General features: G+C 36.5%; 1 pseudogene across 1 annotated transcript; it reads left to right on the forward strand.

Annotated features, from left to right (window-relative positions):
- Positions 1-1086: 1086 nt before the first annotated feature.
- Positions 1087-4557, forward strand: LOC143636684 (uncharacterized; annotated as a pseudogene). Its single transcript, XR_013154286.1, has 2 exons — positions 1087-4153; positions 4229-4557. The product of XR_013154286.1 is annotated as an uncharacterized LOC143636684 (transcript).
- Positions 4558-17676: the final 13119 nt, after the last annotated feature.

Below are 17676 nucleotides of genomic sequence, written 5' to 3' on the forward strand. Positions count from 1 at the left end.
CCATTTCTATTTCAATTCCACAAGCACACCTCAAAGGCCATATCTCTTCCTTTGTTATTTTCTTAATATATTTTACGTATCTGAAAACAAATATTTAATTCAAATCTTTATATTTTTCATCCTTATATTCATTTTCCTTTTCAGAAACACGCTCTTACATGTACATATGCATTTATAACAATATATTTTTTTTAAAAGTACGAACATATCTTTAACATACGACATAACAATAAAACATTTAATTCACTCGGTTATAGAAAAAGTAGATATATTATTATAGATAATAGTTAAAAAAAGGTTTTACTAGTGATATCAGAGAGTGGCAGTCGTTACTCAGTTTATAGTTTATTAATGGATTGATATGAACAAAAGTAAAACCTAGCTTAGGAAGTTATAAGTAGCTAGAATCCTTTATTTAAATTAACATCTCACATTGTATAATGAATCTAAACTCTAAAACAGTTAAACAGATCACTATTATACATATCACTTAACTTTAACGGGTCTAAATGCCTTATCATACCCGCACCGATTGTTTATTTGTCGCTACTACCTACTCGTCAGATTACTTTCCTCGCCAGATCCACCCTTCACCACTAGCTGGCATTGAGTATAGCAAGTAAACACATTTCGACTTTTGTTTCTAATGCAAGTCATTTCAATCGAGCTCTTTTGGTCAATACCCATTTTGGCCTCATCTAAATTGATATTTCTTCTCATTTCAACCCGAACACATCTAGTAGCTCTGTATCCTTTTGAGTCGTTACATAACACCATCTGCAGTTCGAAATTAAGATAAACATACCACCACCAGCCTCGCCCGTTTTTTTGGGCTTTTCAGAGCATCTCCTGAAAAAGTACAAATAATAATAACGTTTAAATATGATTTTTTATATTTAATTCTTTAGATATAACTTAACTAAGCTGTAAAATACAGAACTTATTGTATTATGAACAGGACGTCAAAGAACTTTGGGAAACCGTGTGTTTGGGGTAGAGTATCATTTACTTGCAAGAGACTTAAAACAAAGTCACATATGGTATGATAAGTTTTTTATTAGACACATTAAGAACAATCTTTTCTTCAATATAAATAACCAGCTTCCATGTATACTCATCATCACTTCAATGGCATTTAAAATCCTTATCCTTTTAGCTTTCATGGTGCTCGGTGTTCAGTCCAACTTGGAAGCTGATGAAGCAAATACTTTGAAACATTTCAAGAGTTTAATCACAGACGACCCGACTGGTGCACTCCTGAATTGGAATGCTGAATCCATCCACCACTGCAACTGGACGGGAATCCAATGTCATAATATCACCAAACGTGTCATTTCTATTTCAGTTCCACAAGCACACCTCAAAGGCCAAATATCACCCTTTCTTGGTAACCTTTCCAGCCTCCAGCTTCTTGATTTATATGAAAATTCATTCACGGGCAACATTCCATTCCAACTGGGATACTGCACACAGCTTTCCACGCTCGATCTTTACAACAATTCCCTCTCTGGACGGATTCCAACCGAACTGGGGAAACTCCCGAATCTTCAGACACTAGACCTTGGAAGCAATTCCATCACTGGAATCATTCCGGACAGCTTGTGTAACTGCACTTCTTTGCTACAACTTGGTCTTGATTCCAACAAAATTAATGGTACAATTCCTGACAGAATCGGTGATTTGCCAAATCTTCAAGATCTTTGGGCTAGTAATAACCTTTTAGAAGGTTCAACTCCAACTTCGATTGGTAAATTGAAAGAGCTCCAAACTCTTGACTTAAGGCAAAACCAGCTTTCTGGTATCATTCCTATAGAGACTGGGAATTTGTTCAGTTTACAAGTTATTTCCTAGTGGGGAAATTCCCTCTCTGGCCCAATTCCATCGGAATTGGAGAAACTCCAAAATCTCCAGATACTGTACCTGGATAGCAATTTCATCAGTGGAATCATTCCGGATGGCTTGGGTAACTGCACTTCTTTGCTACAACTTGGACTTAGTTTCAACCAACTTCCTGGTATCATTCCTAGAGAGATTGGGAATTTCTCTAGATTACAATATCTTTACTTGCAGCAAAATTTCCTCTATGGGGAAATCCCTGCATCAATAACCAGGTTAGTTAATTTAAGTGATTTGACAGTCGGCTTTAACTTGCTCACCGGATCAATTCCTTCAAGCATTGGGTCTCTTCACAAATAATATCCGCCTTATTTTTCGATAATCTTCTCGAGGGGTCTATTCCAATTAGCATCACAAACTGTACAAAGATCATTTCTTTTCAAGTGACTACAAATAGGATGGTGGGAGAAATTCCTCAAGGTTTAGGAAAGTTATCAAAACTTAAATATCTTCAACTCAGCGACAACAAATTGTCTGGAAAAATCCCGGATGATCTCTTCAATTGTTCACGTCTTGTGAAATTGAATATATATTCTAACAATCTTACAGGGATGTTGAAATCAGGAATTGGACGACTTTTTAATCTCAAAACACTGATAAGTCATGATAATTCCTTTTTCGGGCCAATTCCACCAGAAATTGGAAATTTGACTACTATGGTAGAGTTAGATCTCGGACAAAACCAACTTTCAGGCTCCATTCCTGAAGAAATCTCAAAAATTTCTTCTCTTCAAAGCCTATCTATCGCAAATAATAATCTAGAAGGCCGGATTCCCGATAAAATCGTTGAGCTTGAACAGTTGACTGAACTCTATTTGATGAACAATAAATTTGAGAGTCCGATTCTGAATTCTATGTCAAAGCTCGAGATGCTCTCTAAGTTGAATCTCAGTGGAAACTTGTTTAACGAGTCAATTGGGGACAGTATGACAAAATTGAACCGGTTAATTTGGATAGACCTGTCACACAACTTTCTCACAGGATCGATTCCGGGGCAGTGATATCAAGTATGAAGACTATGCAGATATATCTCAATTTTTCAAACAATTTCCTGACAGGAAATATCCCAAGTGAGTTTGGGAAGATGGAGATGGTGCAAGCCATTGATATCTCAAACAATAATCTATCAGGCAGTATTCCTGTAAAAATCCAGAACTGCAGAAACCTGAAGAGTCTTGATATGTCAGGAAATCGACTTTCCGGTACCGTCTCCGATGAAATATTCCCTACTCTTGCCGTTCTTTCCTACATAAATTTATCAAGAAATCAGTTGGAAGGAGAGATTCCAGAAAGCATGGCGAATCTCACTCTTCTTACTTCACTTGATCTTTCACTAAACAGATTTGATGGTACAATTCCTGAAAATTTTGCCGACAGTTTGGCATTAAAACACCTCAATCTCTCTTTCAATCATCTTGAAGGAATTTTTCCTGATAAGGGAATTTTCAAAAATTCTAGCGCGGTCGGATTAATTGGAAATCCATTTCTGTGTGTTGCAAATGCAACCAAATCATGCAGCTATCGCTCACGTCAATTATCCAGAAAAGTCGTTTTGATTATTGCAATACTCGGATCTCTAGCTTTATTTTTTGTATTATTTTTGGGGATTTTATGTTATCGCCATGTTAGAAAACCAAAAGTTAAATCTAGGGACCAAGAACAAGAATTTGCCCAAGGGTGTACTCTTAAAAGATTCGACAGAAGAGAACTCGAAGATGCTACTAATGGATTCGATGAATGTAACATTCTCGGTATAAGCAGTTTAAGCACGGTGTACAAGGGTAGTCTAACAGATGGAAGGATAATCTGAATTTCACTGAGTTTTCAACAGAATCCGATAAGAGCTTCTACAAAGAAATGAATACACTAGCAAAGTTAAGGCATAGAAATCTAGTGAAAGTGGTTGGTTATGCATGGGAGATTAGAAAGTTAAAGGCTGTGGTTCTTGAATATATGGAAAATGGTAATCTTGATACGGTTATACATGATTCTGGGATTGATCGTTCAAGATGGAATCTTTCTTAGAGAGTTGGTGTTTTGGTTTCAGTTTCTAGAGGGCTCGTTTATTTACATTCTGGATATGATTTCCCGATAGTTCATTGTGATTTAAAGTCTTCTAACATTCTTCTCGATGAAAATTGGGATGCTCATGTTAGCGATTTTGGGACCGCTCGGATTCTAGGAGTTCTTCAGCCGGATGGAAGGAGTGTTTCTTCTACATCAGCAGTTCAAGGGACCATTGGTTACTTGGCACCAGGTAATGAATCACAAACTCTCTTTTAGATTGCATTGACCTGAAAAGTCACACTAATTCATTTTTTTTCTCCACCAGAGTTTGCATATATGCGAAAAGTGACAACAAAAGTGGATATATTTAGCTTTGGAGTGATAATTTTGGAGTTTATGACTGGAAGAAGACCAACAGGACTCACCGAAGACGAGGGAACTTCGCCACAGTTGATAGAACAAGCACTTTCAAATGAAACCAGTGAGCTGATTGAAATTGTCGATCCTGTACTGGCTTCTGATTTCCCCACAAAACACGGTGTTATAGAACATATTCTTCAGTTGGCATTATCCTGCACTAGAGCGGATCCAGACGATCGACCAGACATGAACGAAGTCTTATCTTCGCTCACAAAGATCAGCAAGAAAGTGTAGTTTTAACTCATATTTGAGTGATTAATAGCAAGTTTCACTTCAAGATTGTAGCAGTCTGCAGTTTCATATTTGTCGTCTGTGAGCATTACTTCCATCTCAACAATAGAGAGTATTTACTTTGATCATTTTGCCCTTAAACCAATTTAACTCTTTCTTTTTACCCTCTCTTTCGCTTCCTATATTTGTCTTCCAACAAAAAATAATGCATGATGTTCCTACTCAAATTGCACCACAACTTACAATAAAAAAAAACCTGCACGTGCATGCTTCTTATCAAATTACTTGACAATTTGCAATCAGATGTTGAATTTTGTGAGCCCATAGTTGGCATAACCTGACGGGTGCAAGGAGTATTGTGCATTGAAAACCAAATAAATAGTAAATATAAAATCATAGCCCGGACATTTGCAAATAGATACGGGTATCCTTTACTACAATAATATGCATGCACACAATTTAATTAGTAACTCATGATCAACTGATTCATATTTGAAATTAGTTTGTTCATTTTGAACCATATGATTTGATGAGTCAGTTGAACTCATCTTCTGTTGAAAGAAATTAAGAAAATAAAACATGTTATTCAACACGCTTATGTAAAAAAGATAGTATTAGAGCATTTATTGAACGCTGAGTGATCTAATCGAGTTAAAGTTGAAAGTTGAATGACCAAATTTAGATAAATTGAAAGTTGAGTGACCTTATTAAGACAAAATAAAATATGAGTGGCTTCATTTGAAAAAACTTTAAACTTGGTTTATTATTCTATAAAGTTGTACCTTTCTTTTAAGATTAAAGTTCTTAATCCGTTGAACTCACCCAGCATATTACTTACGTCATCATAATTTTCTTTATTAGGTTAAATGTAGATTGGACCGGGAGTTTGGGACTTTTACTTAAAAACTGTGTATAGTTTGATTGGGCATTTGTGCTTAAACATGTATTTATATTATTTTTGATAAACTTAAATTAAATTGGGTAAATTATTTATATACATTTATATAGTTATATTTGCAAATATGTAAATTTCGATAATTAGAATCGATCTTCATAGGGCGTTCCCCCAAATTCTACAAAGGTCGGTGTTAAAATTTCTCATGGCCAGTAGGGATTTTAACACATATATATACTAATAAGTTTTTTTTTCACAAGATACGATGGATCCCACCCCCACCCACAAATAAAAAGAAAAGGCATGTCCGCTAATGTTTGGCTTAGTATCCATTTTAACCCTTACCCAACACCACCTGCCCACTCGTTTTGTGAAGCTTTTTGGTGTCACCAAGTAAAATTACTAATAAGATACGATTTAATATATAAGGTCTGTTTGGTATGGGGTAATGGAATAGAATAAGCGAGGGAATAGAATGAACAAGGGAATGGAATGGATCATTACCACTCCATTGACATGTTTGGTTACTGATGTATATAAAAGTAAACATCTTTTTAGCATCAAGTTATCTCTAAAAACCGCAACTTTCATCAAATAATATAGCTCAAATAGCTACTTAACATGTTAAAATGTATTTTCAGGTAAAACCAAGCCTCAAACGAAGAAACGAAAAAATCCAAATAAAAATGAAAGAAAACCCTAAAAAACAAGGAAACACGCCCCCATGCCTCCCTGAACACGCCCCCATGCTTTCCTATGCAAGAAAATACAAAATACTGGACAGATGGGCACGACGGGGCCATGCCTCAGAAGGCATGGGTCGTGGTCACCTTTCAGAAAAGACAAAAGAAATATAACAAGGTTGTGCCTCAGGAAACACGCCGAGCACTAAGAGTTCTGAAAAGTCTGGTGGAGGTAACACCAAGGTAACTGTCTGAGAAGTTAAGTGAGAATGGAGCAACGCAGAACACTAAACAAGTGATGATGAGTCTGTAGGAGCTGAGTTGGTTAAGAAGAGGAGCCATGGGTGCAACTATAGGTAGTGGTGTTCAAAACCGGATATCCGAACTTCGGATAGTGGATTTCACTATCTGAATCCGAAATTTCAGATATCTGAACAGATAATGAATCGGATATCAAATAAAAATAAAAACAAAAAGTAAACACAAATTTTTCAAAGTACAACATCTCAAGAATTTAAGTTTTCCATCCAACAAAGTAAACACAAATTTTTCAAAGTACATCATCTCAAGAATTTAAGTTTTCCATCCAACAAAGTAAACACAAATTTTTCTAAGTACAAACAAACAATCAAATAACACACAATTGATGAGGGAAGTGGTGATGATGGTGAGACGAGGGCGGTGATGGATGGCCGGCGTGCAGGACGCTAGAGACCGGTGAGAGTGTGAGACGAAGAGGAGGTGGAGGCGAGCTACTGCGGCGTTGCCAGTGCTGGGATGAAGTGATATGACGTTGAGAGACGTTGAGAGAGAGTTGGTGTTTGGTCTTTGACTTCTAGCATAAATAGAAGAAAAGAAGAAAAACAGTGATGGAGGCTGGGAGGGAGCAGGATGAAGGTTGAGAGGGAGCATGGTAACTTTTAAAATAGGAATTAGGGTTTGAGTTGTATATAAAATAAAATAAAATAAAATAAATACAAATGTAATATATCGAATAGTTCGGATATCCGAAATATCTCAGAATTGCCATCCGAATCCGAATTTTCAGATATCCGAATTTTCTGATATTTCGGATTTTTGGATTCGGATATTTCTGAATACCCCTAACTTGGACGACCCACTAAAGTTGACTGGTTTAGAAGATGCAGTAGCCACATTACAATACGTGTCTGCTATGGACAAAGTAATCAGGATTAGTGAATGCCGTCCCAATCAAATAGTTGGCTTTGCCACTCAGTCATTTATTGATGATGCTCTCTTTCGGTTGGGAAACCATAGTGCAGAGAAAGACTAAAAGAGAACTTGAAGCTATGAGATAGGAAGACTTAAAAGATTTAGTGATGAAACGATTCTATGTTGGGGCAGAAGTTGATAGGGTAGAGTTAAAGTTCCTTGAAGGTGGGGAAGAAGACTCACCCAGTACATTACTGAGTTTTTAATCGTATGGCGAGACTGGTGCCTGATATGGTTAACACTGAAGTTAAGAGGATCAGATGCTATGTAAAGGGGATACCCTAGCGAGTAAAAACCTATGTAGGGCCAGCAAGCCTGCCACTTTTGACTATGCTAGCAAGCTGCCACTTTTGACTCTGCTGTGGATCTAGCTGAGATTGTGTATAATGATATTGGCAATGAGGATGAGGAATAGATTGAGAAGAAAGGACAAAAGCAAATCTCCAAGAAGACAGATACTGAAAGTGATGAGCCACCCAAGAAAAAAATGAAAACGGATGAGGTTACTGTTTGTAAAAAATGCGGAAAGAAACGCCCGGGAGAGTGTAGGATAAGGTCAAACGCATGTTAGATGTGCAGGAATATAGGACACTTCTCTTGGGAATGTAAGAAGGACACTTAAGTGTTTCAATTGTTGAGACACTTGTCACAAGGCTTATGAGTGCAAGAAGCCCAAAGTAGGAGGGGAGAGGCCGGAAAGAAGGCGTAGACTTAGAGTTACCCGTTTATGAAGGAAGCTGCATGAAGGAGCTCTCGAGGAAAATAAGTTGTTTTGTTTTAAGTTTTATGTCATGTATGATTTTTAAAGAGTCTGTGTGTACTGTTTAAATATACCATTTAGACTTATGATTGAATGTGGTGTTATGGATTAAAGTAAGTTATGAATGAGTTATGTGTGAATGATAATTATGGGATACACTGAAGTAAGCGATAGTGCTAGAATAGTATGATTGAATGTCTCTCAAGAGACGGGATGAGACTTGTTAAGTCGGGACAAAAAGAATACCATTGAGGACTTCATGGGCAAGCTACGTTGGACATGCTAAAACTAATGAACTTCGCTCGATGTTTGTGAGCCGAGGGATAAGGAGGTTTTGAGGACGAAACCTCTTATAAGGTGGGTAGAGTTGTAACATCCTGATTTCTTAATAATAAAATTTAGGAAATTAATATTATGTTTAAGGAAGTTTATTATTTATTTTATAAATAATATATATTGTTAATGAGTATGGACTTGAAATTAATGGGCTTGAATAATAGACATGGGCTTGGAGTCAATGTGCTTAAGGGTATATAAATCCCTAAACCATTTCCTTAAACCCTAGCCCCCATTTCCATTTCACCTACTCCTCAAACACACACACACACACACCCCTCTATGATATCTAATACAAGTTCAAGGGCACAAGATCCAACCATTGAGTATTTGTACGTGTCGAGTAACGAGGAGGATCAAGACTTAGTATTATACAATATTCAAGTTGAACCAAGCTCAAAAGGTATGTTTCATGCTTAAAAGTTTGCTCATTTATGCTCAGATCGTTAGGAATTTTAAGATCTAGTTAAATCGGGTTGATAAACGGATAAAAGTAAGATTTGAACTTTAGTCTAACCAAGATCGGATTCTTGGTTAATAATAATAATAATAATAATAATAATAATCGGAAAATAAAAAAAAAACAAGAAAGTAAGAGAGAAAGAAGAATCAAATATGGGAGGTGGCAAACAAGCTCATGGTAGCAGCTGTGAAATACCATAAAATGGATTAGTTACACTATAAAGTTATAACTATATAAATGCTAAGGAAGCATGGTGGTAAGCAATGTTGTTGAGACCGGACCGCCGGTCGGACTGATCTGTGACCGGTCCGGTTCTATCTTGCTCGCTCGGTTCTAGAAAACCAGACAGCCCGAACCGGTTCATCGGTCCGACCAGAAAACCCCGGACCGGTTGAACCGGTGTTTCTATTAAAAAATAATTTTTTTTTGAAAAACCTTTTTTCTAACATTTTAGAGCCAAATATGTTCGGCCGGTCTGATCGGTTCACTATCCGATCCGGTTATGAAAACATTGGTGGTAAGTGTTGATGTTTGCTTCGAGCCTCGCCGCTAGCACACAACAACATATTTTTTAGAGCAAGGGGACAACGAACACTGGGCTTTCTTAGTAGGCCCATATCACCGAACACCAAACGCTTGGGCCGAACAGTCCAATAGCGAACACCCAGACCCGAACACCATATCTGAACTGTGATCCGAACAGAGAGCATACAATATAAGAACGAGTGGAGCAAACATATTAACAAACTAGCGAACATAGGGTTGTTAAGGTTTGTGAGTGACAGGTCAGAGGTCCCGAGTTCGATTCTTGTCTCCAGCAAGTATTTTTCTCATTTGTCAAACCCGTTAAGTCCCGAAATTAAACCCATTAAATTTATAATTTAGAAGACACAGTTAGCCCCGTTAATAAAAGAATTAACTAATAAATAAAAGTAAATATAAGGAAAAGGAATTAGATGTTTATTAAAGGTAATTAAATGACAAGGTTCGTCACCTAAGACTAACCTAGCTAACCCCGTTAGCTTGATCAAGTAAGTCTAGCTACCTTCGTAAATAAGGTAACCCGGTGAGATCAGTTAAACTTAACAAACAAACCTAATTTATGGAGCGAGCTTAGTTAACCTCCTTAACTTGGGTAACTTAATTTGCTAGCTTAGTTAGTTTTGTTAGTCAGTATTATGGTAAATTAACGAAGGTATATGTTAAACCGTTAGTCGTGCTTAGCTAAAAAAAAAGGAATTACACAGGATGTAACAGGATCCAGGTGAGTTCTAGCCTCCTTTTTCCTTTAAAAGTTTTTGGGGCTGCATGCATACTCATATGTGAAAGAATTAGTATACGTAATTTTAATAATTAATAATGTATATCTTGTAAGAATGTGTTTATATATTATTTTATTAATATATATTTGAATGGTAGTTAATAGAACATAACAGTTAGGGAGCAAGCCCTGCTAATACTTGTGTAGAAAATTTAAATGAATGTAAATTTGTATGAATGTTACGTATAGAACAATGGGTACGTGTTCATGTATTATATGGCTCGGTTATGAGCAAGGAAAGATGGATCGGTCATGAGCAAGAATAAACGACTCGGTTATGAGCAAGAATATGAGGCTCGGTTATGAGCAAGAATAGGAGGCTCGGTTATGGGCATGAATAGACGGCTCGGTTATGAGCAAGAATAGAAGGCTTGGTTATGGGCAGGAATAGACGGCTCGGTTACGAGTAGGCATGTATGAACATAGTTATGGATTGATTGATAGACATACATAGAAACAAGTAAATAATGAATAAGTATGTTAAGTTATGTTTGAATGTTCGAAAGATGTGATTTATTTATAAATCGTACGATATGAAAAGAAAGAAATGTTAGAACTCACTCAGCGTGTAGCTGACTTTTAGTATGCATGCAGGTATGGTTGATGACGTGGTGAGCTTGAGGTGCGTACGAGACTATCACATGATGTAACAGGATCCAGGTGAGTTCTAGCCTCCTTTTTCCTTTAAAAGTTTTCGGGGCTGCATGCATACTCGTATGTGAAAGAATTAGTATACGTAATTGATGTATATAAAAATATACATCTTTGTAGCATCAAATAATCTCTAAAAACTGCAACTTCTATCGTATAATATAGTTAAAATAACTACTTATCATGTTAAAATGTATTTTCAGGTGAATCCAAGCGTCAAACGAAGAAACGAATGAAAAAACAAAGAAAAACCAAAGAAAACAGCAAAACATGGGGTTGTGCTTCAGGAAACATGGGGTTGTGCTTCAGGAAACATGGGCCTGTGCTTTCAGGAAATACGGGGCTGTGCTTTTAGAAACACGGGGCCGTGCTTTTGGAAGCACGGGGTCGTGCTTACCTCTCAGAAACGACAAAAAGAAATAGCACATGTCACTAAAAAGCACGGGGGCGTGCCTACGAAAGCATGGGGCCGTGCCTACCTTCCAGAAACGACAAAAATAAATAGCGCATGTCACTAAAAAGCACGGGGCCATGCTTATCACGCACGGGGCCGTGGACGAGAATACAAAAATGACAAAAAGAATTGAGCTCATGTCACTAAAAAGCACGGGCCGTGCCTACCAACCACGGGGCCGTTGCCACCTCACACAAAAGACAAAACAAATCTGGCACATGTCATAAAGATACACGGGTCGTGCTCATCATGCACGGGGCCGTGCCTCACCATCCAGATTGCCTATAAATAGTGGCTCATGTTGCATTCATCAAGTGTGCCTTAGGTTTTCTCTTATAAAAACACACACTAACACTCACATAGAAGATTTAGTGAAGAGTTTGAAGGCTTGGAGGTCATCACCATCAACCATCATCATCATCCATCATCATCATCGTTAAGAAGGAAGCTTCATCTACATTTGGTTAGATTGTTCCAAGTTTAATCATGTATTTGTTATTATCATCCATCTTAATGTTTATCATCATGCTCATTATGAGCTAAACTCCATTTACCATCTAAAATCTATGAAGAAGCTTTGTTTTACTTGATGATTATATAAAACATGTGGTTTAGTTTGGTAAAGTACATGGTTATCTTACAATTATCTTTTGATGAGAAATGTTTCACCATCTTAAAATACTAATTCAAAGTTGGTGATTGTCAATTATATTGGCAATCGTTCATGATCGATTCATGTTCTTGAAAGATAGAAATACTTTGATACATTATCGAAACATGGATCCTTATATTGTACTTAGAAATGATGAGATATAAGTTATGATGTATTTCTCTAAGTCTTGGTAATCCGAAAATGGCTTTGCTTAGGATATCATGCTAGTTAAAGAAATCATATGTTAACGGAATGTGTAATTATAACCTACATAAATCAACCAAGGGGAGGTTGTGTGAGTTAACTTTGAGAAATCGAAGTCAATTCTAATCATTCTACTTTACCAACTGCTTATCTACTTAAATTGACATTCTCGGGGTAGCATGCTATTAAGCATAGGATGGACTTGAAACTATGCATGCTATTATTCATTATGTCACAGAATGTGTTCACTCCAAAATGAGGATCATAATTCTATCATATATTATTAGGACAAGTCTATCACATGTTTAACTATTAATCATCAAGGAACAATGGAGTAGATTCTAGATATTAGATGGTAACCTTCGCATAATTGAACAACTCGTTTAGAATTTCTTGTCTTGGTCACCTATATATTATATATAAGTATTTACATTTTATAAAAAGTTAAAAAATTAACCCCAAAAATGATTAAAACCTCTGATTAAAGCAAAACAACGATTTATTATTAAAAACCTTTGTGTCCACAGATCGATACTTGGTTCTTACCAATACTATTCTACATATACGATAGGTACACTTGCCTATTTTGTGTGTGTTTAGCCTTTGTAGAAATCACTTTTATAAATTTAAAACACGATCTTGTGCAAAAGCAAATCATCCCATCCTTTTATATTTTACGCCACGCGCAGCACACATTAGTAATTTTAATAATTAATAATGTATATCTTGTAAGAATGTGTTTATATATTATTTTATTAATATATATTTGAATGGTAGTTAATAAAACAGAACAGTTAGGGAGCAAGCCCTGCTAATACTTGTGTAGAAAATTTAAATGAATGTAAATTTGTATGAATGTTACTTATAGAACAATGGGTATTTGTTCATGTGTTATATGGCTCGGTTATGAGCAAGGAAAGATGGATCGGTTATGAGCAAGAATAAACGACTCGGTTATGAGCAAGAATAGGAGGCTCGGTTATGAGAAAGAATAGGAGGCTCGGTTATGGGCATGAATAGACGGCTCGGTTATGAGCAAGAATAGAAGGCTCGGTTATGGGCAGGAATAGACGGCTCGGTTACGAGTAGGCATGTATGAACATAGTTATGGATTGATTGATAGACATACATAGAAACAAGTAAATAATGAATAAGTAATGTTAAGTTATGTTTGAATGTTCGAAAGATGTGATTTATTTATAAATTGTATGATATGAAAAGAAAGAAATGTTAGAACTCACTCAACGTGTAGCTGACTTTTAGTATGCATGCAGGTATGGTTGATGACGTGGTGAGCTTGAGGTGCGTACGAGGCTATCCATATTGAAGATTAGTTAGTGAAAGAAGTTATTATGTAGAAAAATTTTGTTTTCGCTGCAAGTTGTATATGCTCCCGCTACAACAAACTGAGTTTATAAGTAAATCCAACACTAAAGTAAGGCTACCGAGTACAGGGCCTCACAAATCTGAATCATGTTTCAAAGCTCGAGAGGCTCTCTCAATTGAATCTCAGTGGAAACATGTTTAATGGGTCAATTGGGGACAATATGACAAAATTGAATCAATTGATGTGGATAGACCTATGACACAACTTTCTCACCTGATCAATTCAGGCCGGTGATTGCGAGTATGAAAAATATGCAAATAGATCTCAATTTCTCAAACATCTTTCTAACAATAAATATCCCAAGCGAGTTTGGGAAGATGGAGATGGTGCAAACCATTGATATCTCAAACAATAATCTGTCAGGAGGAATCCTGTAACTATTTAGAACTGCAAAAACCTGCAAAATCTTGATTTGTCACGAAACCGATTTTCTGGTATCGTCTCTGACATTATATTTCCTACTCTTGGCGTTTTTTGCTACTTAAACTTCTCAAGAAAACAGTTGGAAGGAGAGATCCGAAAAAGCATAGCGAACCTCACACTCCTTACATCACTTCACTTGATCTTTCATAAAACAAATTTAATGGCATGATTCCTGAAAATTTTGCCAACAATTTGGCACTGAAACACCTCAATCTCTCTTTCAATCACCTTGAAGGACGTGTTCCTGATAAAGGAATTTTAAAAAAAAACTCTAGCGCAGTCTGGATTACATGGAAATTTGTATATGTGTGTTGTGAGCGAAAAAAAATCATGTGCCTTCTCAAGCTCAAACAAATCATTCATGTCAAATATTCAGAAAACTTGTATTGTTCTTGCAATACTCTGATCTCTGGGTTTGTTTCTTGTACTATTTTTTGGGATTTTCCAGTACAAAAACAGAAACTTAAAGAGTTTAAGTATCCAGAACCTAAATACACCCGAGAGTTACCTCTTAAAAGATTTGATAGGCAAGAACCGGAAGTTGCTATTAACAAATTCAATGAAATAACAATATTTTGGGTACAAGCAGTTTAAGCACAGGTTTATAAGTAGCAGATGGAAGGATAATATCAGTAAAAAATCTGAATTTCAGAGAGTTTTCAGCAGAATAGTTTCTACAAAGAAATGAACACATTAGCAAAATTGAGGCATAGAAACCTAGTGAAAGTGGTTAGCTATGCATGGGAGAGTGGGAAATTAAAGGCTTTGGTTCTTGAATGCATGGAAAACGGAAATCTAGACAAGGTTATACATGACTCAGGGATTGATCGATCAAGATGGGATCTTTCTAAGAGAGTTGATGTTTTGGTTTCAGTTTCTAGAGGACTTGTTTATTTACATTCCGGATATGATTTCCCTATAGTTCACTGTGATTTAAAGCCTTCAAACTTCTGGATGAAAAATGGGATGCTCGTGTTAGCAAATTTGGGACGGCTCGGATTCTAGGAGTTAATCAGCAGGATGGAAGCGGTGTTTCTTCTGCAACAGCGTTCCAAGACACCATTGGTTACTTGGCACCAGGTAATGCATCACCAACTCTTTCTTTTATTCTTTCAATTTAGATTTAATGAACTTCTAACAATATAGATATGAATTTTGATGTTTAGATAATACTAACTAGGCGACTAAAGGTGTAAACGAACCAAGCCCTAGCTCGACTAGGGTCGAGCTCGGCTTGTTTTGACTTACGACAGCTTTAGCTTGCCTTGTTTCAAGTTCTTTTTCTATAGCTCGAGCTCTGCTCGTGAGGTGTTTTTTCAAGCTTGAGCTCAGTTCGTTTATTATTTAAAAATTAACTTATATAAGTTTTTAATTATTTTTAAAAATTTTGAGAAAAAACTTAAACGAGTCTAAGCTCGGCTCGTTTATTATTAATTAATTAACTTATATATAAGTTTTTAATTATTTTTAAATAATTTTAGAAAAAACTTAAAAAAGCCAAAGCCTAGGCGTGCAGTGTGAAATTAATGCATAGACGTCCAAAAGAGGTCAAACCTAGAATACACAAGGCTTGTTAAGGCTCGACGAGCCTAAACGAGCTTCCCATACAAGGTTCAAGGGCTCGAGTTCAAAACATTCGGCTCGTTTGGAGCTTTTAAACAATCTGAGCTCGAGTAGTTCGCGAGCAGCCTGGCTCCTTTGCACCCCTATATTTGACCTAAAAAGTGACACTAATGCATTTATATATTCTACCAGAGTTTGCATATATGAGAAAAGTGACAACAAAAGTGGATGTATTCAACTTCTGTGTCATAATAAAGGAATTTATCACTAGAGAACGACCAACGGGACTCACCGAAGAGGACCGACTCATCTTTATATATCCAAATGAGTTATTAATATTAAGTTTCATTTGAAGATGCTAGTAGTTTTATAGTTATCTGAGAGCATTACTTCCATTTTCATATGTAATCCAAAGCGTAACAATATACAAATCTGAAAGGATAATGAATTTTGTATCATTCATTTCAAATCCGTTAACTTAGGGTTGAATTAAACTAATCTAGCTAGGGTTTGAGTTGATTTGTGGAAATTAAAATAAAATTAAATACGTTACATGTATGTGCTTGTTGTGTGTTCAAAGAGTTTGAAATTCGGATAAAAGTTAATGTCGTGAAGTAGTTGTTTTTGTAACAGGGGTTCAAAAAGAGTAAACCTTTTAAAAGTTCCGACCATGAGCGGAAATCTTCCCGATTATTATTGGCCAATGACATTAAGTTTGATTATTAAAATCCTACCTTGTTTTATTTTCAGTTTTGTTTTGGTTTCAGTTTATTCTATTTTTCTTTTCGAATTTGGTTTATGGTTCCGTTTAGGTTTGGTTCAGCTTTTTTTGTTTCCTTTGGGTCCGGTTTCAATTTTTTCAGTTTTTGGTTTAAGTTACACGTTTGATATCACGTTATGCATGTATCAACATTTTATTTTGCGTTCGGTGCCGAGTTTCTCACCTGGTACGTTTGGTGTGGCTTACGCGTCCGATGTCACGGTACTCATGTACTGACTTTGGTCGTCTCTGGTGCCGATAATCAAATGAACACCATAATAAGGTTTGGTTGTGACAATAAACGAGATAACAAAATGAACACCATAATAAGTTACAAGAAAAAAAAAGTGGTTTTTAGTTCCTTGTTATAATACAAAATAAGTTTAATTGAAATATCAAACATATACAAAATACTATTAGGCTCACCGATATGGTTCATGAATAGCCTTCAAGGGTGTCATTTAAACACCGCGCCACCCCTTTCTTTCAACGCGTTACGAAACCAGAATGAGTGTGGTCAATCGGTCATGCTCATACGTTGAAGGTTGTGTGGCCCTTCACCTAATCAAATTTATAACGTCACCCCTTTTCTTTCACGCCATACGAGACTAGAACGAGGGTGGTCATTTGATCATGCTCATACATTGAAGGGTGGGTGGCCCCTCACCCAATCAACTTTTTGTTATTAAATATAATGAAACGGTATGGAAATGAACCATAATATGGGTTGAATAATGTGGTTGAATGGAAGAAAAGTTGTGCTGACATTAAAGTGACGCAGACATGACAATGAGAAAAAATGATGAAAATAAACAATAACACGTGGTCCTAATTAGAGGTGGGCAAACAAACCGGTTAACCGAATCGACCCGAAAATCAAACCGAAACCGATCCGGTTTGAAACCGATTATGTAGAAACCGGTTTGAGCCTGATTGAAACTGAAGGGTTGGAACCGGTTTGTAATTTTCTCCACCAAAACTGGTTTCAAACCGGTTAACCGAACCGAAACCGACCAAAACCAGTCAAAACCCGAACCGAAACCGATCAAAACCCGAACCAAAACCAATCGTAACATGATAAGAAACCGGTTTCAACCCGAACCGAAACCGATCATAAACCGGTTTTGACTTTTGTTGACCAAACCGAACCGGTTTTGAGTTTTAAACCAGTTTGTGCACCTCTAGTCCTAATGTCAACTTTATTTACCATACAATCAATCATACAAGATACAACCATCATATGCATGGACTTATAAAACTTGTAACATCTATAAAATAGGTGATCCATGTCAGATTAAATTGTTTCGTTTGGCGTCTGCTTCCGAATCAGATTTCTG

The sequence above is a fragment of the Bidens hawaiensis genome, unplaced genomic scaffold, assembly GCF_021521415.1.
Source record: "Bidens hawaiensis isolate Kalapana, Puna unplaced genomic scaffold, B.hawaiensis_p1.1 tig00008041_1, whole genome shotgun sequence".
NCBI classification, from domain to species: Eukaryota; Viridiplantae; Streptophyta; class Magnoliopsida; order Asterales; family Asteraceae; genus Bidens; species Bidens hawaiensis.